Raw genomic sequence first — 24,949 nt, 5'->3', positions numbered from 1 at the left:
GCTTATAATTTCTTTTGCGTACTGAACGGGGGACAGTTGCATCTGTGCATTCCGCCCCTTCGAATTTGACATGCAAAAAGTGCCACTCCCCTTAGCAACTGTGTTATCTGGGTTGCATTATAATTTCAGCAAATTTAACGGTTTTGCATTTTGCCTCCTTTCAAAATATCCAATTACTTCTATATCAAGTTTAATTAAAGTGTGTAAAATTTCCTACTATGGACTAATTCAGATTCAACTATATAAAGATAATGTGCATATTTTATTTGTGGTCTAGATACATAGTAAGATCCTAACATTGCTTCTCAACTTTGGATGGCCCAGAGGTTTTAACTTGGTAATCTGCTATCACGTTCTTTATTCAAAGATAGTTGTCCACAATAAAAAAAACTTGAAAAGCTAGCCATTCTTTGCAGATTTTTTTTTGTTAAGTGTGGTCGTTGCTCCGCCTTGGATAAGACATTCGCTAGGGGTAGCAACCCTCGGTGCATCACCACGCCCTGCAACTTGCTTTGCAACATCATTACTGAGACGAATGCATGGCTGGTTCTGTTGCAGGCTTTATTAAACTGCAGTGACCTGACAGACAGCACGACATCACCGTTTCGAGAACATCTGTGCAAGTAAGTTTCTTTAAACCATATTACTTCTACTCTAAGCACATGCAAGCTCACAGAAGCCACACAAAATGCATATTTCTTAAAATATCGACCACATTTATTGCTGATATTATGAGTTTAATGAAACTTACTTGAGAGTACAGACTTTAACATAAAAAATATAAGTTGTTTACACGATTCTTATTGGAATACATAAGTCATGTTACATTCTTAACATTATTTGAGCATTCTTTTACGGTGATTTTTAGTTTTTGTTTGTGTAGAAATGACGTGCTTCACATAGAAAAAATTTTATTTCTACAACAACAGCAAACTTGCACATGAGTATCTTCTAATATTTTCTGTTACAAACGTACACTGTTGCTGTAACATTTTCATATTCACCAAACTTTACATTCCAGCAGTAATATAATTTCTTATTCGTAATAGTCTAAAACAGGGGCATTCTTTACAGTAACTGCTTCTCCACGTTGTTCTAGAACTCGCGATTAGAATAGAATAAAAAAACTAAGAACAACTGGAACTTAATATTTATAGTCTATAATGAGGACAAGAATTTATTTGAGCGATGAAAAAGTGGATAAATATAAATAGGCTCCAACATGTACACGTAAGAAAATTTGTCTTGTAGTAAATACAGATAAAATATAAATGTACATCTTTCGTCTACGGAATGCAGAAAAAACATCACAAATTAGCTAATAAAATTATCCGAAGTATGGCCAAGATCAAATATTTTGGAATGATAGTAACAAACAGAATTTAGGAGAAAACTAATACAAGATTAAACTATGACACTAGAAACTAATGTTAACACTTGAAATTTTCTTCCAGTTTTTCCTACAAAATTGTAGCGATTGAAACAAAGCAATATTTTACCTAATGTTTCGTATGGGTGTAAAATTTGGTGTCTCACCCTAAAATAAAACGTTGATTGAGGGTTTAAAAGAACAGGATACTGAAATGTGTAACTGTGTTATGGAACAGAAAAATTAGCAAGATACTGGAGAAAATTGGATAAGGAGTTGATTAGATATGAATGTTCTTTACCATTAGAGTGATAGGAACAAGGAGGATAAAATAGGATAAATGTACACGAAATTTTAGTCGTGAGTCCTGAAAAGTAGACACAAATCACTAGGGGTACTTGAGTGCATATGAGAGAATAATATTAAAATGTACCTCAGAAGAATACAGTTGAGGATTTGCATTAGATTCACGTCGCTTTTCTGAACAAAGTAACGAATCTTCGAGTTCCATAAAAGACGAAGTTATTGACTAGGAGCTGTCACACGGTTAGTTGTTCCATAGAAAATACTTCAATATGTAGAAATGACTATTTTTCCAAAACACTCCAAACACGATTTAAAAGGTGGATGCGATTAAATATACACGTAGATTATACATATGCCAATATTATAAATCGAATTACAGGATTCTTAAGCAAACCGTTTTCCTTTTTCGGAAATTATTGCCCTACTGAATGCATGCTCACTGATTAAATTATAGACATTCTACTATTGCTATTAATTAAATGACAGAAAATTCTTAAACATTTGCTTTAAATATAAACTTTTCTGGGTTGTAAAATTAACATCCTGATTCATTTTTCACGTTTTCACGGATTCTGTACCTATGTATTTATGTGTTGTTAGTTTCCTTATTCACATACAACATTCGAAATAACGTGTTTAAATTCAACGACTGAAACTTTTTAGAATTGCTTTTATTTCATCCGAATCGTTTATGTTATGGACAAGTACATAAATTCAGTTCCGAATACTGGTCATTAGTTTCATGTCAAAAAAACGCGAAGTATAAATGAGGCCTCGTGGTTTGATAGACTCAGGTTCAAATAATTCACCATGATACAGCACTATACAGTTTTCAATAAGAAGTACCGTTATTCATACAACTTTTTCAACATTACCATTTTCGAAACAATTTTAAGACTATAAAACTTCTGCAGTCGTTTGAAAATTAACTGAATATAATACAAGATTTGTAATAGCATTACTCAAATATATGTATATATAAATTCCAATTCCTAGCCTGTTTTTTTTTCTGAATTACGTGTATTTTGTTACATTTCGGTCAGTGGTAAGATTCCAAACAGCTAAACCAGTAAAAAAAATGGTGATGTATGAATGTTAATAAAATGTACAGTATTTTTCATATTTTGTTCATCATATATACATAAACCTGTTGAAACAATGATTTACTTCATTTGATGATAAGGTGAGCTTGAATAACTGTAGAAATAATATTCCTAACTCAAACTTTGCATAATTATATCTTTCATGGAAGTGTATCTCATCATAAAATACTGAAAAAGTAATATTCTGCCTAATTGTAGTTGTTTCAAATTTACCATGCATAAAAGAATCTTTTTTTTTAAATTAACATCATATGATAGGCCTGTGGATTAACAGAAAGCTTTAACATTTATTGAAAAATAAATTAGGATTTTTATTAAATACAGTGTTCTTCAGAAGAACAAACATGTTATCGCAATAGGTTGCTGTATCTGGTGCTTTAGAATTTGTCTGTAAAATGGGTAACACATATGTTAATATTTTAATATCTGTAAATTACTGTGGAAGAATGGAGTTGGAAGGTTAACTGTCGTTAATTTTAGAATGTAGGTGCTTTTAGTATGCACTTAATTTTTCCCCAAAAATATTTCATACGATAATGAACATAAATAAATCTGTGGAATTTTAGATATTCACTGGGGTGAGTCCGAAGATAACTCTCTTCAGGGTTGTAACGCAAATGACCCCAATTCGTTGGTGAATTTCTACCAATCTATACGGCGCCACAACCCAGAAGACAACCATCTTCTTTCCTATGAATGAATCTGGCATGAACAATGCAATTTATTAAAGAAGTTTAATTAGCTAGCATACGACGAATTTAGGTAGTACAATGTTTAGAGGTTACTGGAATTAGAATGCAGGACAATGATTTTAATTATAACAAATTATAATAACAGTCGATAGTCAAGAAACTACCACAGAACCCGAAAATTCATTATAATGGTGGTCATGTCTTTTAGGCCTGTAACGGAGCACCACAAAATCTCATACATAAGTTTTCTGTCAATGCAATAAAATTCGTTGCACGCCCATCACTTGAAAAGTATTGAAAACTGCCACTTAAATAAATAGTTACCAATTTATAAATTACGGCTTTAATTTCACGTTCGTATTTCTAAGCTTGGGGGAAACTGTTTCTGTTGCCCACTGTGGGACCTTGGTCTTTTCGGAGAATTTTTCTGCAAGTTTTTGAAAATTTTCTGGGAATTAGTAGAACGCCTTTGACGTTAATTTTTTCATAAGTACTACCACACATAAAATTCATGCTGTACGGTAAATAGAAAACTTGTACATATTAGATTATGTTGGAATGTCTTTTGATAACTGAAGTTTCTGTCATGCCTGTAAAGAAGTTAAATTTTACTTTCAGCATTTCGTTTGATAAGATCCAAGAGACCCCCCCCCCACACCAGCTATCAATATATTTATTTATTTGTTCTCAGTCACAAAAACATCACGTTCTTTTCATGGCGTCGACAGATGCTGGGCACGCGCAGATTGCACGGAATTAAAATATCATTGGTAAATATTTTACTTTTTTAACAAGCATATTGAGGTCATTCACTACCCACCAATTAACCGATAGCTCGTCTGTCTTTCCGAGGTGTTCCGCAACAAACTAATCTCTTGCCTCTGATCCGTAGTAAGCAACTTCAGATCTAACAGAAACCTGACTTTTCAACGAAATACTAGAATTCTTCTACTTATAGGATTTTGTAAATATTGCATTTAAAAATGTGTAAGAAATAAAATACTCATGACCAGTGATGATTACTATATTAGCCTATATATTCGTTGCCAGGCATCTAATTATTACTGGCTCGAAAACTTTTAGGCCTACAACGAATATCCAAAAGATTGTAAAATTTAGATACAGAAATAAACAGAGGTTCAAATGCAAATGATATTTTTACGTTCGTTGAAATAGCAGCATTGCACACAACAATGAGATCTCATAATAACTTTATATAAGGTTAAGAAAATAAGAAAAGAACACAAGAGGAAGGGGTCACGTTCACTGAATTCCAGATTATAAATTACCAGGAAAAGTTTTCAACCACAGATAAGGAGGAAAGCGTGATTTAGAATACAACTAATGAGATGACTTCAAGTTTGTGTGTTCTCGGATCGACCTCGGATCGGGTGTAATGTGCTTAATTCTCTTAAGGAGAGAAAGATATATAATTTGAAGAAACCTCACAAGTGTAATTTACATAGCGGAAATTTATAATTTTACAGTATATTTTATTACACTCATGGCCACAATTTTTTTTATTTATGATGAATTATATTTTTTAAGAAGCAGTCTGCTAAAATTGTCCAGTTTACAGTAAAGTTTAAGACTGTAATTTCAAGAACAGAAAGCAATTCACTGCCTTAAGTACGACGTACAGACGCAACATCCCTTAGATGAAAAAAGTGAGTACTGTATTTCTCTCTGAGCTCAGCCCAGTGCGGTCTTAACCTGACGGGGTAGGCCTAAAGTGTTCTGTAGCAGCGAGCTGGTCGCTCCGTGTTCATCCTGACTTCGTGGAGAAAAATGCATTCCTTTGCAACAGTGTCTCTACTCCGGACGAAGTGGTAAGGGTGTACCGTGTAACTAAGAAATATTTGCTTGGTTTAATAACGTACATGGAAGATACATACAATAAGGATCACATCCACCCTGTCCACTAAATTAACTACATCTTTCAAATTACATATTTTATTTTATTTTATTTTATTTTTGTGTTTACTAGTTGTTCTGTGCGGACATTCCCGAGGGAAGACCACTGATTGACGTACTTCAGAGCATCGCGTCGGAAAAACACTTTTGGACCTACCAGAACGAAGTAGTAAGAAGTTGAGAAAAATACGACACATAACGAGGAGCTGAAAAATTGTGTACATTATATATTATAATGATTATTAAATAAAGAAGGACACTGAGCCGAGGGAGACATGTAGTACGCTTATACAAAAACTGAATACATTAGAAATATTAGTCCAAAAGTCTGTGGACAGAGGTCATTTAGTGACCTCGACGAAGAAATTATAACGAAAAATGACATAAAAACTATGATATGTGTTGTGTGTGTAAAATATTTGTTTACATTTCTTAACTTTTAAGAAGACCGACTCATACCAGAATTTGACCTCGGTAACAACAGTCACTTTGACAATCGTTGTAAGTTTATTATGAATGATAATTAAGCTCAGTACCGGAACTGAAATCGTGAATGGTGCACATAAATATTGTGTTCTGTAACAACCTAAAATCTTGAAAGAGAATCGGACAATCAGTAGTACATATTTTGGCCAGATATGATGTTTTATCGAACTGGTATTTCATGTAATATATATTGATGTTAAACGTTTCCATATTAAACGAGAGGTCGGTACATGTATTACATTTGTGCAGCCGATGGGTTTATTAATCTCTAACAAAGAGTCTATATTACTCGTAGAAGGTAAAATATCCCTAATTAATATAACTATCTGTTGTTTCAGATTTTATGCCGAGAAGAAGCATCGGTGGAGATTTCGCGACTTCTCTACAAGCTTACGAATGGACACATCTCTTATACGTTATATAATATCAGTAAATGCATTAACTTTTGATGCAGCATAACATTTACCATTAAGACAGATATTAGGGATCTCAAATATTGAGGGACAAAGGTTTAACTAAAAAATTGGCCAGAACTGCATAAATAATTTTATTTCTTTTAGGAGTTTAGATAATAGTCACTAGTTTTTAATTCACTACTTTCGATTTGTTGTGTTTTGGTCACATACATTTCGAGATTTGTTTCTAACGGTCAGGCCTCAACATTGGTCAACAGAAACGTAGGGAACATAGGTTATTTAACTGAAGTGATAACAATTATTTTTGAGATGCTGACAGTCGTTCAGCTCGTCAAGAAACTGATAACCTTTTACGAAGACCTAACTGCCACTGGCGATTGCTGAACCTTCTGACAGCTAAAAAGTAAGGATAATCTATGCTAATTGGACATTATGAACGCGAATGAGCCATAATTTAGAAAATTATTTACAAGCTGCCTGAACTCCATATAGAGAAGGAGGCATTTAAAGGAAATATCTTATGTATAACTTATTTACATAATTTCTTACATTTGTATGTTACCAAAGTTCATTTTATGAAATAAGCTGATGTCACTGAGGCAAGCATGATAATAACAGAACCATTTCTTTCAAAAAGGTTTTCAATTCATAGTGGGTTTATGGTTTGTTCTAACGCGTAATAAAATTGTTTCCATGAACACCTCACAACACAAGTTCCGGTTAACATTTTTATCAATACTGTCTAGAACAGGCACATTTATAATACAAAGTAGTCGTTGGTATCATTTAATATTTTCATCGTTCTTTGATAATACAAAAATATTAACAACAAAATTATGAATAGTTTTCTTGCAGCTCAATTTTCGATAACACTTACTTTATAGTCATGTTGATTATTTAAATACTTTCACGCTTTCATTTATGTTTCACGTCGATGTGAATGACAACAATTTAAACAAATTACGGGAAGGAATCACATCTAATTAAACGTTTCTCTGGCTCGTACGTGCGTGCTGTATGTTCGTGTGTACTGGTGAACTGCCATGTCTTGTAGTTCGTTCTTAAGCTTTGATAAACTGATTAACTCTTACATTTAAAAGAAAAGAGATCTAATACGTTTACAAAAATCTTGTAATATATAAATCCATACGTATTTTGGGAAATATTATTCAAAAGTTATCACAATTCTGTTTATGTAAATTTTAACATGCAGAATTGTGACATGTTTGTCATTAATCTAAAAGATATTTGCTTATCTGTCTTTCATAATACTGTACCAGCACATTAATTTTTGAGATATCAAGTTAAATGTAATAGGAAACCACAAAGTCCGGTGAATTTGGTGGCTGCTGAATATCTATAATTTGCTTAGTGACATTCTGAATAGACTAAAGTGTAATGTGTGGTATTGATATCCATTACTGGATTACAGAATAGTAGTATGATAATCAACAAATCAGTTTTCAAGAACAAGGTAATGAAACAATAGCTACTCCCATTATAATAAAATGCATATGTGCGGTCTTTCACGTGTGCCATGTTTCCAGACAATCTGGCATTCTTTGATAACAAATATCTCTCTTATTACACTTTAAGGGAAATGCATAAATACACATAACTCAGTCAGCTCAACAATAAAACATCTGACTTGTATTTCGACGAACCAATGTTAAATGAACGACAAAACCCAGATATAATAAAAAATTTCGTACCGAAATCTAACAGCCAAACGAAAATGTGTCAAAATTGTATCGTTACTGGGAACCAAAATAAAACTTCAATGGCCTAAAATATACGTAAATTAATCTGCGAATTTCAAAATATCCGATAATTTCTTTATTTCAAAATTCGCATCCCTTTAATGTTATTGAGAGGATGAAAATTGGCCATGTTTACTGAGTTTTAGGCCCACACTTCATTCCCATGCAGTCCTTAATATGGGCTTTTAAAGTAATTTATTTGGAAAAATCTTTATTATTACTCCTATAATTCATTTTATTTTATCAGAATAATATTCATAGTAAAAACTTTAAGCCTTAATGTAATGTTTAAGGTAAAGTTCTCTAATCCCCGCACCCAATATTCCACTTTCCTCGATCTATGTTTTCATTATATAGTAAGAAACATAAATAATTCAATAGTAACCCAATGTTATCTACCATTAAAAAAAAATCTGTGCGTGTAAAGTTGTCTGTGAGAATGAAGAAAATTAATCAATGGATCACAGACACTGGTTATTTAAATCAATCCTTGCCATATACGCTACTCAATGGTAAGTATGACTTTACTTATTTAAACTCCACTTTGTGATTTAAAAGTATAAAACCTGAAGTTTCAAGTGTCGAGTTCAGAGTTGCATTTTAATTAGCAACTAAGAATCTTCTGCAATATACACAAAATCTCATCCGCTTAATGTGGGGCCACTGATTAGCGCTCTAAAGCACAGTGGTAACTATATGTACCAGATTCTTTAACATTCACTAACTCTTCATTAATCCCACAGACTGTATTGATGAATTTATATGATTCACAAAATTAAGATAGATCATTTCCTTAAACAGCATCAACGAATTGAATTTTGTAATGGAGACGAGCTGTGCTCTCCTTGAGGAAAGAACTGAGTTTTAAATGTTATTTGGATAAATTACACACTTAAAAAAATAATATTTACATGCATCCAAAAATTTTTGTCCTCCCCAACTTACGTATATGCTAGTAAAACAAGTTATAATCAAGTTAATTGGAGCAAACTTAAGACATTTTGCAACTTTTCTATCTAAGTCATGACTATAAATAGGTCCAATAGTTAAAAAACACAGGCCTAATAATGTACAGAAAATTATCGAGTTATTAAAAGTTTTACAAGATTAACTCCAATGGTACAATACGTGTCGTTTCGATTGTACTCAGATACACAAACTTATTAAAAATGTATTAAATACATTTATGCATAAGACTGAAGAACTGAGGTTATGGGGGGATTATACCAGCTTGAAAACCAAGATACAGCCCAAGTATTGAAACTTTAAGATGGAGTTGTGTGGCTTCCCATTCGTTTCAAAAACTCTGCATTGTCTTCGACTCATTTATATAGCATTCACGGAATCTGCAGTGCGTTTACCTGCCACTGATAACAAAATAAATGCACAGGAATTATTTCCTGAATTCAGAGTTGACAGGAGCATCTCTGGTGAGTCAATACAGACGCCTGCAGTAGCCAAAATTTCCATCACCACCTCCTTCTAGCAAAGTACGGCTAGCAAGCAATTTCATTCCTTGAACAAATACTGACCTACCGAGCTATCGAAACTGGTCTAGTTCGAGGATCTCAAGAGCAGCAAGTGAAATTCATCAGCTCACCGCATGGTTTACATTGCTATTACGTGCGCATGCGCACGAAAACGACAAATCGATCCGGCTTTCTAAACCCCTCAACAGATGTCGCGATCATCCTATATAGTCCAGTTTTTCAACATTTTTTTTCTCGTTTCCCTTTTTCGTACGCAGCTCCATCCTGCAATTTTAAATATTCCAATCCCCTTATCGTTTCAAGAGCATGACGTTGCAACTCCACACAGCGTTCAACGACAGCATTCAAATGGATTTTGTTAATACACTATGAAAACTTTCGTTTGCAGATTCATTCCGTGTTAAACGTTGAACCAGCGTTTCAGTACAGGCAGTTTAGTTTTCTGTTGCGATGTCCGTTGAGGGAAACTGCATGTTCGTAATTGCACTGGACGAGAAGAATGTAACAGCGCTAGGAGAGAGTGAGAGAGAGAGAGAGAAAATGAGAGGGGGGGACAGAGAGAAAGAAAGAAATAACGGAAATCCGTCGACAGAAAACCAGGAAGGAAACTAAACTTGGGCTGTAATCAAACCAAGAGGCAGTTATTTATTAAAATAAAAATTGCATTAAAAATAAAGTAAACGTATCTAAAAATACGTCATTATTAACGTCCATCGGCATTTGGCCGCGAAAATAAATAAGTAGGTAATGGGGTTAATTAATCAGATTCTTAAGTGATTAATTTACTTCGGATTATCGCAGTGAATACGATGTCCAACCGCTAGGACGTTCACCCTTTCGTATGTCGACGTCGGCTGCAAATGTCGCTCGCATTATGGACGCGGGTCAGCACTTTCAGGATACTGTTTGTATGTATTCACTTTACGAATTCATATTGAGGAAAGAATTGTCCCTTACGAATGTCGGCCGATTATTTAAATAGAATTACAAGAGCTGTTACATTTATAATATTGGCGACTGTCTTAAGCAAGCGGTAAATGGTAATTACTCCGAATTATTAACTTTGTGGCAGTGGTTCGTTTTAAAAATCATTAATAGCTACTTACTTAGAACATGCAACTATGTTTAAAATCGTATATAGCAACATCTAATGCGACTTGGAATACTGAAGGCAATGGTATTTGATCGGTAATTGACACTTCATAAAACGCGGTCTATGCTTTAACATCCACATTTTCATTGACTTTATTCTTTTCGGACCGCTTTAGCTATAGTAACGGAATAGTCCTTATTTTTAACATAGTCATTAATGAAAAAACTATTGATTCTTCTTTGTGCTGATCTCTGCAAAGTTCTTTATATCACTCTGTAATTTTTTTCAATTTGAGAACTGTTTCGAAAATCTACCATTAAACACATTAAGATACCAGAATTTTACAAGATATTCACTACAAGATCATTAAAAACTTCTACAGATATTGTATTGGTATTTAACACACCAATTGTAACTGTATTTTATCTTGTACCACAAATCACTGATCTCAGAAATCACATACTTGGCATGGATTTTTGATCTGTCGAAAAAATATGTTAGTAAGTAAATGAGGAAGTTACTAGTCCTTTTTTATAGCCATTAGTAGAGTAATTAAATGGAATCACTATTATGCACGTCACAGTGGTAATACGATCTAAAACACGTTCAATATTAGAATGCCCGTTCACGAATATGAACTCGCTTTGGGGAATGCAAACATGGTGAGATTTCAGGTTCTCATGGCTGTGAGTATGAGGATTACGGTCTTCTGGGTTGTTGTACCACGAGTTTAAGACATGCTTGCTATCTCCATCATCAGTCATCTTCAAAGTGAAGCCCACGTTTTCCCGTGTTATGCTGTTCTGTGTACCCGGAGAACTTGCTTTGAAAAATATTCCTTCAAAGGCACCACTACATCGGATTCATTGTTTCAGAACTAATTTTGAACGTAAAGAGACTAGTCTGTTTAATCCGTGGAATCGTGTGGATTTACAACGCACTGGGTAGCCATATCGGACAGAATAAAAACAGGAACATTATAACCGAACGTCACCTTCAGTAATCCTGTTTCGTATTTGGGAGATTCCGGGTACATATCTTGGTCGTAATTGACGTTTCCGTGATGTACGTACTCCTTCTAGCCTAATGAAGGGATGGTACCTCAAATTAAACTAAGGTCACTTTTTTCTACAACGTTTCAAATTCATCATTCTTATCCTGTCATACGACGACATACAATCTGAGCTGCTGATAGTGTCGTTATGTAAACGAATGTTAAAAAGAAGACTTTTCGAAGCAACTGATATAGATCTGAGATAACAGAACAATATTAAATGTGACATAAAAGATAAAGCTTTTGATGAATAGAGTATTTATTAAGAAGGTGTCCTATACACATGGCGCGTGTGGCAGAAGGAATTGTGACGTGCTAATAACTACGTTCTGCAAGATAACAGCAAAACTCAAACGTGCATATTGAATTAATAAATAGCAATAATATTCTTTTCGCTGTTTAGTATCAATATCTACCGCATAAAATATAACAGAATATATTCTGTGAGTTTAATAATTTAAATGATTCGAAGTCGTGTTTTAACGAAGGACTAAATTAAGAAAAGAACAAATCTTATTTGAAGCGCGTTAAACTCAATCAAGATCTCCTTTTATTGTTCCATCACTTAAACAAGCCAAGCACTAATTTTCGTAAGGAACGACCTACTGAGATAAGATTATGTACTAGCCCCCTTACGCATGGCGGGCGTTAAAATTGTCTGATTAAAATTTAAGTGGTTTATAAAATTCTTCAGCGCCATATTTATCCAAAGTAGTTTATCTGTTCTCGAGTTTTCATGCACATGGAGATACAGACTGATCGATTCTAACAGGCACTCCGCGGGGTTGCGAACGGAACGAAAAATGGCACACAATGGGTTCCAACGACAGGTTCTGCATTAGTGGCGCTCTTCCTTTGAGTTCTGAAGCCAGGAGTTAATTAATCAGCCAATCGACTAATTAGTCGGTAAATTAGTGGGGCACTTACTTAGTTAATTACAGAATGTTTCAAAAACCGATACCGTAAATTTAAGAAAAAATTTTGATGGAAAACTTAGACATGAAATTGATTTATGTAGTGTTCTGGCATTAGCTACACTTCATTACTCGGCCACAACATCACGTTTTCCTCATGAACTTTACTGAGAATTTTGTGAAAAGTTTTTTTCCTGCCAATTTATACTGGACTACAGAGCGCAACATACAAGAAGACACTGATCTTCGTATTCGCAGCCATGTGAACCTCAAATCTCACGTAACATAATACGATCGCCTACCTTTAAAATTACTGAATGGTTTTCTAAATCATTCAAAACATATCATATGGGAGCCATGACAGCTGAACGTTGTATGGTGCATAGACTTTGGGCTGTATGACTTGGGTGCGATTCCCAGGACAGCAGCATTTTTTCTTCGCCACAACGTCTAGACTGGCAGTAAGGACAACTCAGTCTTACGTCCAATGAGTGTCGGTGTCATTTCGGGGATAATGCAGCCAGGACGTGAAGCTAATCAGTCGTCTCCATTTAGCGCAAAGGACAACAATACGCGGAGCTATATCTTCTCTATCCGACACGTCCGTGAGGCGTCATATTTTCTTAAGAACGAGAAGTCTTGAGAAGCTTGTAGTCGGTCACCTAGTTAACATATTCCACGCCTCTTCTAAAATCCGAAGGTCCAGTGTTATATACATTACAGTAGACCATTAGAAATTATCTTAACTCAGTTAAATCCATTCTTAAATCTTAGTTATTCAAAAACCATTTTAATATTATCTTCATATATAAGCCTATGCATGTCTCAAGTTGGTGTCCTTCTTATAGGTTTTGCGACTAAAATTTGTATAAATTTTTCATCTCCCCTACCATCTTTCTTAATATGGCCACATTAATAATATTTAGTGAAAAAAAATTATTAAACTCCTCACCACGGAGGATAATTCTCTTCACCCTCCTGTTACCTCCTCCCTCTTAGTCAATTTCCATCAGAACTCTGATGTCAAAATCTCTTAAGTCATGTCCTTCATTTAGCGTGAGTGACTAAACTTCGAAGTTGTACATTTCAATGTTTGAATATTCAAATGGGAAACGGAAAGATATTAACATCTGAGAGACATCTATGTGATTAATTTTGTAGATCTATACGTCCATTAAGTTTTGCGCCACTTAATTCTGAATATGAGAATTCGCCGTGCTGGTTCGGCAACATCTCCGCCTTGTCAACACTGCGTGTAATCTAAACAAAATGTTTCAGGCGTTTGTAGGACGGTGGAACTTGTGACCGGCGGATGCCTTAAAAATCAGTTACTAATATAACGCAAACAGGTTTCGGGCAGGGTAGAGAAAAAAAGCATTCATATTTTAATAAAAATTAATCTAACTTTGTTATTCTAGCAGTCTCATCATTATAACATAATTTATGTTGTCTCAAAGGACAAATTTCATTGAAAATACTGGTACCAAGATGTGTTCATTAAACAGGCATCTAGGAAATAATATGTATAGATTTTAACAGACTACTGGTGTGGAAAATTTATATGGAACAACCAATAGCTGTAGTCCCGTGGTCAGTATTCCTTCTTCGTGTTCGGCGTGACGTTTCAGATCTTTGTCCAAAGACCATCTGACCTGAGGGCTTTCGTGGTTTTCCTTGGTCCCTCTAGACAATTAGACCACGACCGCTTATTTTCATATTCTTTCCAATGCATTATTCAATAATGATCCTATCATACGACTCTGTACATTCTGAGCTACTGACAACGAGGCGAGATTTTGAGTCCTCACGGCGGAAAATATAAGAATGACTGCCTTTTGGAATGTTGCGCCAAGTAGTCTGGCAGACGTTTACCGACGTTTCAGAGGTCCTTACTGCCTACCTCATCAAGGCTATGACTGCCATGATGATTGAGAAAGTAGTCATCTCTGATTCTTCGATAAACTTCTATCAGACTACGTTGCCCAACATCGTCACGTATTATCTTCACACTGACAATGCGGGTAAATACACCGTAAATAAATGAAATACGATACAGAAGAATAGCTGTGAACTTACAGCAGCCCGATTAACATAAAATCTGTAAAATGTCGAACAACGGATGAGAACCTTGGAATTAGATTCCTTCTGGAAACACTAAGATATCCCTATTTGTTGCCACATCTAGAATAATTCTGGAGAAAAATCATATCCGTTTCTGTTAAAAAAGCAACAAATATATATAGCTATTTTTTTATTTGTAGTGTTCTGTCTGACGACAGGTCCATATATCATGAACAGGATGCTTCCAACCTCTTCAGGTTGTCAGGGACCTGCTCATACATATATACATTCTTGGCAGAGATGATCAGAAGTGGTTTGCCATTGCCTTCTTCTGTGTTTGAGTGGAGTAATTGTTGGGATGCCACGGAGAAACCGGGGAAGCCCCCGGAGGAAAACTCCGTGATGCTTAGACCACGGCCTTGCCCAACACAAGTTATAAATTTGAGCACCACCGGGAATTGAACCCGGGACCCCAGGCTTACAAGGCTAGTGTTCTGACTGCTAGACCACCGTGGCTAATAAGATAAAAATTGTATCAGATTAAAGCTAAATATCACCTCCAACAAGAGTCAAACTTAACAATAAATACAATTCACTTTCATGCTTCCTATATGCATTCATTTCTTAGACTTAAGGTAAAATTAATATAGCCTTACCTTTTACTGCTAACGACTGTTCTAATTCGCACAACTCGTCCTGAAACATCAAACCAGTTTCAGTCACTCAAAAGTCAATTTCATGCTTACTATTGCTCATTTTGATAAAAAGAGTATAAAAACATAGCCAGAGATTTATATGAACCCGCCTCTAATCGAACTTATAATGACAAGGTAAGAAAATTCAAATAGGAATTTTTGCCCTAATTCAATTCTTTACGTCTATATTCACATATGTGAAGATCAACGTAAGCATAATTAATTTTCTTTGCTATTTCTTTATGAGCGTGGACTTGGATGCCTTGCACTTAGTGAAGAACATTAAATTGAGAATGCACATGCTGAGAAAATATTTAGACCTATGAATGAAGAAGCAACACGACGGAGTCTGCAGAAACTTTCATGGGAAGCTTTTTGATGTGATTAAATACTTGAGGATGAGTCACGTAGCACGAATGTGAGAGTTCTATGACGCATGCATTTTAATAAGTAATTGTCAATAGAACATATCACATTACTTAGGAGCAAAGTAGAGGATAATATTAAAATGGTTCTTAGAGAAGCACGATGTGACGAGGCGAACTCGATTCAATTAGTCATCAGAGTTTTCAAAAACAGGATGTTTTTGCCCATGTAATACGCTGGATTTCTTGAATACGTGAACTACTATTAGTTTCTCAAGTAGTTAGTTTTACTAATTCAGCGTTCTAACAGACACGACTACTAGACAAGCTGTGCTGGACAGCACGTGCTTCTAGCTATGATACAATCAACCGTTATGAAAGACAGCTTCGAGATGCGGCCGTGCTTTCTATGGCATAGCAGGTTGACAAACGAAACAAATGTAAAGCCCCCCTTGCTGGCAAGCTATGTGAGCTAAACACAACCTCTCTATAAACGTAGAAATAACATTGTCCTTCCTTGGTTTTGTGGTCTCGGTTTATTGCAGATTTTATATTCCCTGTTCCTTTTTCTGTATAGTCTAGACATCTATGAGGGCTGCTTTATATTGGTAGTAAAAGTTTTACCATGTGAGCCTGCTCTAGATAACGCTGATCGCTTCTTGGCGGCAGTGATCGATTGTTTGCATTCTTGATGACGTCATGACCTGACCACCTGTATAACGCTGTTGTCGGAGTGGAAGGTAAGGGAGCCTCCAAATGGAGTACAAATAGGAAATACTGGATGTAGGAAAACGCGTCGACCTGGGGCATTTGTTTTACTTGAACGTTTTTGATCATTCTAATAGCCTACTAACTTCATGCAGAAATGACCACCTTGAGAAGCAAATTGTCGCTCAACTAGTCTAGGATTTCTTGGACATTTACGAAAAGTGCATTACTACTCGCATGAGCTCATCAGAGAGCCTTATCTTTAGCCAAACGCATCCACTCCACGTACTCATAACACACAACTTTAAGAGCTCTTTTAAAGTGATCCTATTATTTGCGTCCAAGTCTGTCAAGTATCCTGTACCCTTCGTATTTTCTGACCAAAATAAACAATACGTTTACTCTACCTACTTAAGTGACAGAGGCAGACTCTGATTCATTTTAAAGAAATTCTTATATTCATTTTTATATTTCCACAAATTATTTCATACAACGGCGATCGTCCTGATGATGGAGGCAGCTATCTTCAAAGTAGCGTTTAGTCACCGGAAAACGGTAATAGTCGCTGCGAACCGGACACACACGAACTCACGCGCATAACACGGAATCCTGCTTGAAGCCAACAATGTCGATATTCCACACCTCTTTTAAATATAATAACTCGTCTCCCACTTAAAGTACCTACTATAAATAAATTTGACGCGATGAAATTCAAAGGCTTTTTTAAAGAAAATAACTGCTTCTACATTAGTAAGTGGGAGTTGTCTTCCTACTTTTGTTTCTCAAATATAAGCCATTACAAACAATTTCACACCCAGCACCCTTTCGGACCGCCATCCCCTTACATAACAATACATGGACGGAACTGATTCACGTTTATTATTACCGCAAAATTAATGTTTTCTCATAAGTACTGTACAACAATTTCGAAAAGCCGGCAGACCACTCGCTTTGCCTCCCTCAAAGCACTTTTACGGGTAAGAAGTAACCGGATGATCTGTAAACGGAAGGCGAGTGCTTGTTGTAGCGACTGTGTGTTGTATAATGCGAAGACAAGAACCATTAAACTTAATAAAGATACTGGCCATTTCGCTTTTCATTTGTTAGAAGCGGGCAGAGTGGTAGTACATCTCGAATAAATTCAGTGTTCACGTATTTCTGCTGAGCCATTTCAGAGAATGGTTCTTATTGTGTGGGGCGCTGGGGGGAGGGGGAGGGAGAGGGGGAGATTTGTAGACAAAGAAGACCCTGCCGTGTTTCTTGAATAACGACGTATTTATTCTTTCTTGCTGCTGGTTGATAATAAATATCGGCAGAAGCATCTCAAAACAGAAAAGTGTGTATATACGCCTATTCGCCCTGATGATGGAGGCAGTAAACACCTCTGAAACACCTGTCAATTTATACTTGAAAACACGCGCCGCAGTACGAACCTGAAATCTTATATCAATTATGTCATCTTTATTGTCCAGAAAAATCACAGCCTTTCAAACTACAACGAAGAAATTATAGAGAAATAATCTAGAAAATTATCATTCAAGAATTACATGACAATCTAAAGTAGTAAACACACATGGTCATAAATATTTGCCCATAGGCCCAAAATCCTTTAGCAGCAAATGATCACCAACCAACAAAGTAACTGACCAACACCTAACTATTATAGAGTACAGATCAATAAATAAGATACTAAAGAAAAGTATTTTTGCTTACATTTAGGCCTATGTGAGAGTTTTATATTATTTACTCTCAAATTAAAAGTACTCCCAAATGCACACAGAAATAAGTGAGGATTAGAAAAAAAAGGGGTATGAGTGTGGGGGGAGGGGGAAATGGCTCGCAAGCTGCCCGGTCAGTGCAAGTCATTATGAGCCGCGGGTGGGTGGGGAGGGGGGTTGAAAGGGGGAAGTAATTAACCAGGAGGCACCATGCAGCTCGCCTCGATCGATTCCCTTCAAGATCCGTCCGACCGGCCCGCCGTGACGTCAGACGACCGGTCTCTTAAACCGTTACGTCTACATACATACATACACACAGATGCACTCATCATTTGCGTTCTCATTAAAAAGTACACACACACACACACACACACATCTACCACGTACATGAAAGCGCATCTAAATTTACACATGTGCAAACGCCAACAGTTGCCTAACAACATGCGCTCTTAACCAGTTCAGAAAAAAGCTTAAACTAACGAAGTGTATTCGTAGTCCATGATCAGATAAATTATAGGAAAAATTTATGATCCGTATTCATTCTTGATAGAGCATTCTTTTTCTATTCAGTATAATTCCGTATTCGACAAGAAAGATACAAATATTTTATTTAAAAAAACTCGTAAATCTCGGGAATTCTGAAAACTTTATTTCTCTGACCGATAAAAGAGGACATCAGATTCTGTCACAAGCTTAATACCACTTCTTCGCTAAATTTGAGGTGGTTCTTAAGCGGTAAAGATACAGAATTCGTTCTTCCAGCTAATAATTCCGTAGGTACATGCCAACATGCCGTAGAAGCATACAGTCGTTATATTTACAAATTTATGGCCTCTGCAATCTGAATCGGTATAACATTGAATTCATTTTGAAACTAAACGCTACAAAGTAATAAGATCAAAACTGGAAATCGAGTTAGTTAGAAGACATTCCTGCAATTGGCGTTAGGTCATGAGAGCCTCTTCAGCTCTCTCAAGTGCTGAGTTATGCAAAATTTGCTTAGACGGCGAGGGTTGACCGCTACAGAGACACCAGAAATTCCTCACTGAGGCACTGTCGTTCCGTCCACACTCATTCGAAATGCGTCTCGAAAATCAAATGTCCTGTTAATGAAGATGACCGTCTTCAGGGTTGTTGTGCCGTGCAGTCTCGTAGAAGTTTACCGACGTTTCAGAGGTCCTTACTGCCTCAATTATCTACTAAACTTCTACCAGACTACACGTCACTCCTATCGAGAAGAGAGCCATTTGCTTATCTGGACATGTAAAATACAAATATTTAAGAAATATGTTCAAAGAATTCATGTAGCAATGATAAATTCCAATAAGATTTTTAGATTCAGTAAACAATATGACAAAAATACAATCTAATAATTGTGTTACATATTCTCTTGGGTTGATAACGATACTGTGCGATAGAGGCACATAAGCTCCCAGTGGCGACACAGCTCGGCAGAAGTGAGAACCTTCTCCAGCTGCCAGATTAGTGATCCTACGCCCTAGCGACCAGACCTGACATAATAACGAAGTTACATTGGGCACTGCTCAATTCATTCCAACCCAATGTCTTGTGGATAATTGAAAAGTCGATTCGTCCCCTCTCATTCCACTGACGACCCCTTTTTCCTCTATTCCAACTCTACCCTCCGCCACCCACAACCATCTCGTGCTTCAAAATGCTTCCCAATCTGGCAATTATCACAGCGCAGATGTGAGCTTACGTTTGCAAAATGTGTTCGTTCTGCTGCCATCGAGACTCCTTTTTTTAATCGGCTTCTGCTCGTTCATAGCACGAGCTCATGTTGAAGGCTCACTCATATAAATTCTCGTCATTTCTAGATCGACGTACCCAGAGAGCGCGCTCAAGTCTTATGTCAGAGATTAATACGAGGCCAAACCATGGGCAATCACGTTTGCCATTACCACCCTTTTATCTGAATCTGCATTCAAAAGTCATATTATATATACATGAACACATAAGACACATACACACTACACTGTTACCTTCGTAATAGGAAGACAAGAACATCATCTTTCCTTTTACGACACATTAATCCTTCTTTCAAATGAAATTAGGTATATTTTTCATATTTAATACGCCATTGTACCTTATCTATTATTAATAACATTATGCCCCAAGTTTCATAAGAATGAAAACAAGAAGTCGTAATATACTTTAAAATGTAAATAACATTGTTATTTATTGCAAATCTTTGCCTAGTGCTAATTTCATATCCTACAAGTATGAAGAATACTTTGCAGTTTCTCCAGTGATGTAATTAATTGTTGAAACATACGTTATTGTTATACATTTTCGGTATCTCAAGCACGAGTGGGTGTTGAGTTTGAACTTACGGTTTAAACATAATTAAGCACTACAAAGTAGAGTGGCCATGCCGTATCCTTACGCAGAAGAATAAAAGTCTCACATAGTATAATCCCATTGGAAAATATCCTTAGTTTTAATTACGTTCTGTAACAATTGTCAGAATAAAATTTAACACACTATGAAACATATCCCTTTTCCCCTCACATCTTCAACTCACTGACGTCGTAGTTTTAAAAAAATTAGACAGCCACAAGTTTCCGGGTCGCTGGCTCTGACAAGCTGGGGTGTGAGTTCTCGCGAGGGTACGTACCTCTCCAACAGGGGCTGCTGTAAATGCAATCCATTTTAATATTTTTTTAAAAAACCTTACCCTAAGCTATGTAACGGCTATAAAAAGTAGAAGCCTGTGAACATTTTATCACCAAAAGCAAAATGAAGTAGAAACAGCAGAATGTTGGACATCCCACAGTTGTGAAAATCACGCAGATTTCCTGTTTTGTGCCTGTGAACCAGATCAGTTCACGTTAGCTTGCATATTCATGAAATACAGAACAATTAATTACATTACAATTTGTAATAATATTATAAGCATTAATTCTAATTTGTTGAGAAATTATTTGATTTTCAGTACTTTCAGTAAACAATAAATATCACAAATCTGTCATCAATGATTGTTACGTTTGAACTGAATTCAATTTTCTTGCAGGAAAAAAGTAGCTTGAACAGCAAAGAAAAGGTGTCCCCTGAAACGCATGAATCTGGACTTACACGAATCTTACGCTGAAGTACTCCACTACTCCGTGACAGGAGAAGGCCTAGTAAAACATTCAAACAACGGCGTCTCTGCTTGCAATTGAGACAACAGCAGAGTTTGGTAGGAGAGAGAAAGACAGAAAGCGGCGGTGGTAGAGGAAATGGGAAGGGGGTTAATTTAGTCTGTGTTAATGCTGATTTATTTCTCCAGCATTTCGGCGCGGGGTGCATCACACACACAGTGTAGGGGTTTGGTGGGTGGTAGTCAAGGGGGTTGAGAGGTGACAAGCACCAAGGGGTGATAAATCTGCATGGCTGTTGCAACTGTTTGTGGTTCTCTCGACATCTCTCTCTCTCTGTTTTCTCTCCTTTTACTTCCTTTTCTTGATTCTCATCCTCCCACATATGTACACACATAAATCTGTGCCTTTTCTTCGAGTCGGCCCCTGCTTGATTACAGTGTCACTTCGGATGGCTGAGCTGCGTACGTAGACCCAGCGGTTAGGCTTTGCTACCGCATGTCTGCCTCTGTTCCTCGACGGCCTTCGTCAACTACTCCAGGCAGTACGACTAATTGTGTAACAAGGATGACCACTGGGACACATTCAAAAAGATGTGGTCCTCTTCTAGAGGTCAGATGTATGTTTCTGAACCGTGGTTCGCTGAACACAGAATGGAAGGGGGGGGGGGGGAAATTGATCTGGTAGAGAGTGGAAACAGTGTCATATCCACATACAGGTGAACAAACGTCTGTGGAACGTCTGCTCGTTGCTTTCTCCGTCATTTGTAATATGTTACATTGTTACATAAACACATGGAAAGTCAGACGACCTCATCTACGAAGAGAAAATTAACAATTCGCCTATTATTACTACTTATTATTGTGTTTCATTCTTTTATTTTTATTTTATTGCTTTCCCGTAATTGACTATTCAGTTGATATAAAAAGCGAAAATATATTTCCTTCATTAAATTATGATTTTAGTACCAGAGTAGTATTAGCAGTAGCTGCAGCATTTCTCGATTCCGAAATCGATTTTGGTTTCCTGTGACTAGTTACGGAGCAGAATGAGCCAATGTCACACTGCTCCATGCAGTCCGAAAGTCTACAGCAATGAGTAACTAACTCCCTGAAGCAGAGTTGTTCTTCAGAATAAAAAAGCTGCTCCTTTAATCAGAAAACGTCCTGGTGTAGTGAGCCCACAATTCGGGCTCATTCTGCTCCTTTATAATCCATATATCTTCAAATAACATTTCTTAGAATAGTATTCTTCATCACATTGTACTCCAATCTCTGCCTTTCTTTCCCAAATGGTGTCTTCCTCTCATAAAATAATGGAACAAATGTCTTAAATATAGACGTTAAACAGATACGTTCTTGAGAAACACATAGTCAGTCAGTTGGTTAAGTAATTCCTCGCCTTTTGTCTACAGTCAATTAGAAACGTAAAGCCTGATCGATACAGAGCATTTGATAGTATGCTTTGATGTCTTTCGCCATTTTTGAAATAATTTGCCTTCTGTTTACAACAACAAAAAACTCAATCAGTACACCCTAATCCTTTCACGATCGAATTCCATTTATTTTCCTTTAGGTTATTTAACGACGCACTATCAACTACAATAAAAAATTGAATTCATTATTAATTTAAAATTATTTGAGAAGACGTGATAGTGGTCTGTTTCAGCGGCATTAGTCTGAAGAGACTGAGGAGGACAGTGGAAAACGTCATTCAGTATTATCAGGAGCGCTGTTCGAGATTCGAAAACAGTTCTTTCAGAATATAAGGCACGATGGCCTAGTAACTTCATCGCCACTTTCAGTGAACAGTAAAGGTGGCAAGACCGCTCCCTCACGTGTCTCGACCGTGAGGAAAACCGAGTGAAAATCGGATTTAACTGGCAAACGCTTGAGCACTTGCTACAAAACTGTCCGTTGACCGCAGATTTCTGCCGAGTGTCAGGGTTCACACATTCTAAGCCATTTGTTAGTGATATCAACACACATCAGGCAGTTCAGTCTGTTTGTTCCAGTAGGTTATGCTACCTTCTTTGCACCTGCCGTAAGAGAATAGGAAAAGTTGAGACACTCAGCAACGGTCGTCACATAAAATAAAGTTTCATTGGCACTAGCAAAGCCTTGGAATGTTCGGAGTGGCAATGTTGCAGAAACAAATGAAGAACTGTGTTAACAGCTACTCAAGTACAGAATACTTTTGGAAGAAATTAAAAATTTTGATTTAATTTGTATCTTCCAAGATTAATTACATGAAACAAAACAGCCTAAATCAACCATTCCTTTGTTGACAATAATCCACCAGAAGTCTTCATCTGAGCTACAGAATTCGTCCAAATATAATCATTATGTTACTTCAAGATACACTTTAATATTATCCTAACATATGCGACATTTTTCAAGTCGGACCTTCTCTTAAGACTTCTCGAATAAGATTGTGTAAACATTTATTCCGTGCGTTCTATACGCCCTGTCCATATCATCTTCGTTAATTTCATCACCCTAATACTATCTGGTGTAAAGTACAAAAATTGTTTACGTCCTAATTCTTGATATTAAAATATTACAATCATCTTAAAAGTTTTAAACGAATACATCTGAAAAGTAAATGGGATTACTAAGTGCATGTTTTCTGAAAGTTTCGTATGTGCAACGCATTGATCACTTTCACAACTCGTTATCCTGCTGCCGTAACTATTCTTTACTTTACTCTTGAGATTATAACAAGAAAAACTAAGTAAGATAACATGTTATTTTGAGTCTGAAATTGAAGAGTCTCACGCCATATGGCAATGCAGAGATAACAGGATTCATTTGCTTTTATCTCGAAATGTCGAGTATGGACTGAACCACGCAGGTGTGAACTTAGTCCACACTAAAGAAAGCGAAGAAAAATGCAATTTCCTTGCGAAGAGATCAGGCTCTACCCGGCAAAACCCTTCTTCAGAAGCTAGTCAATAGACCAGAGCCAATTCAGTTTCCTTAATCTGATTTCCACGATGTCTTCACACCAAAATTATTATTTCCTTCTTATTTCTTCCAAATTGATATAGGCCTATAGTTTCATGAGTATTTAAGTCTACTCCAGTAGCCTACTTATGGGGGCAAAGCTGCTCCCTGCTCGGTCCGGTTTCTCCTCCGCGGCTCAGGAAACTGTTGAGACATTTTAATGGACCACTGGGACTTTGCACGTGACCAGGCAATACTCATCACCACACTTAACTTCTTTCTTGTCCAAGATGTTTCGAATGTAATCCCACTTCTCTCGCTTTTACTGTGTGCCCTTACCGTGTCGTGGAGTTCATTTTATTGACAACAATAACGACATTAATTTCTTTTGGCTGGCGGTTTATTTTATTGGAGACTACTGCGATGATGTCGGCGGCACTTGGAAGAAGGCGCTTGATCCGAGGTGACGCGAAATAGCCAGGCCATAAAGATGCTGGAAGGGGCTAAGATTGGATGTTCTGAATAAAATCTCCCTTCGCTTCGCTAACAAATTCTAAGGTAATGTTCTATTAAAAGGAGGACAGGGGCTGCTTAATGCTGATGTAGGTTCAGAAAGAAAAAATGTAGTAACTGAATCTTCGTATTTTGAAATTAATAATTTTATTCAGCATCCTTCAATGAATTTCTTAAAATCTAATAAACCGAAAAAATATTACTCGATGCCTTCTCAAAAACCGATTATTTTCTCTACATTTTGAA

General features: G+C 36.5%; 1 long non-coding RNA gene across 1 annotated transcript in view; it reads right to left on the bottom strand.

Moving 5' to 3' along the window:
- The window catches only part of LOC147874453 (uncharacterized), a 290,349-nt gene that overhangs the window by 43,911 nt on the left and 221,489 nt on the right, over positions 1-24,949 (bottom strand). Inside the window, exon 6 of the long non-coding RNA XR_015534240.1 lies at positions 15,315-15,354. This is a non-coding gene — a long non-coding RNA (uncharacterized LOC147874453). The remainder of the gene's footprint in view (positions 1-15,314; positions 15,355-24,949) is intronic.

Source organism: Zootermopsis nevadensis, unplaced genomic scaffold (assembly GCF_977971745.1).
Source record: "Zootermopsis nevadensis isolate Lab colony 2312 unplaced genomic scaffold, Znev_1.0 Znev_ptg000008l, whole genome shotgun sequence".
Lineage (NCBI taxonomy): Eukaryota > Metazoa > Arthropoda > Insecta > Blattodea > Termopsidae > Zootermopsis > Zootermopsis nevadensis.
This window is presented reverse-complemented; position numbering and strand designations above follow the sequence as displayed.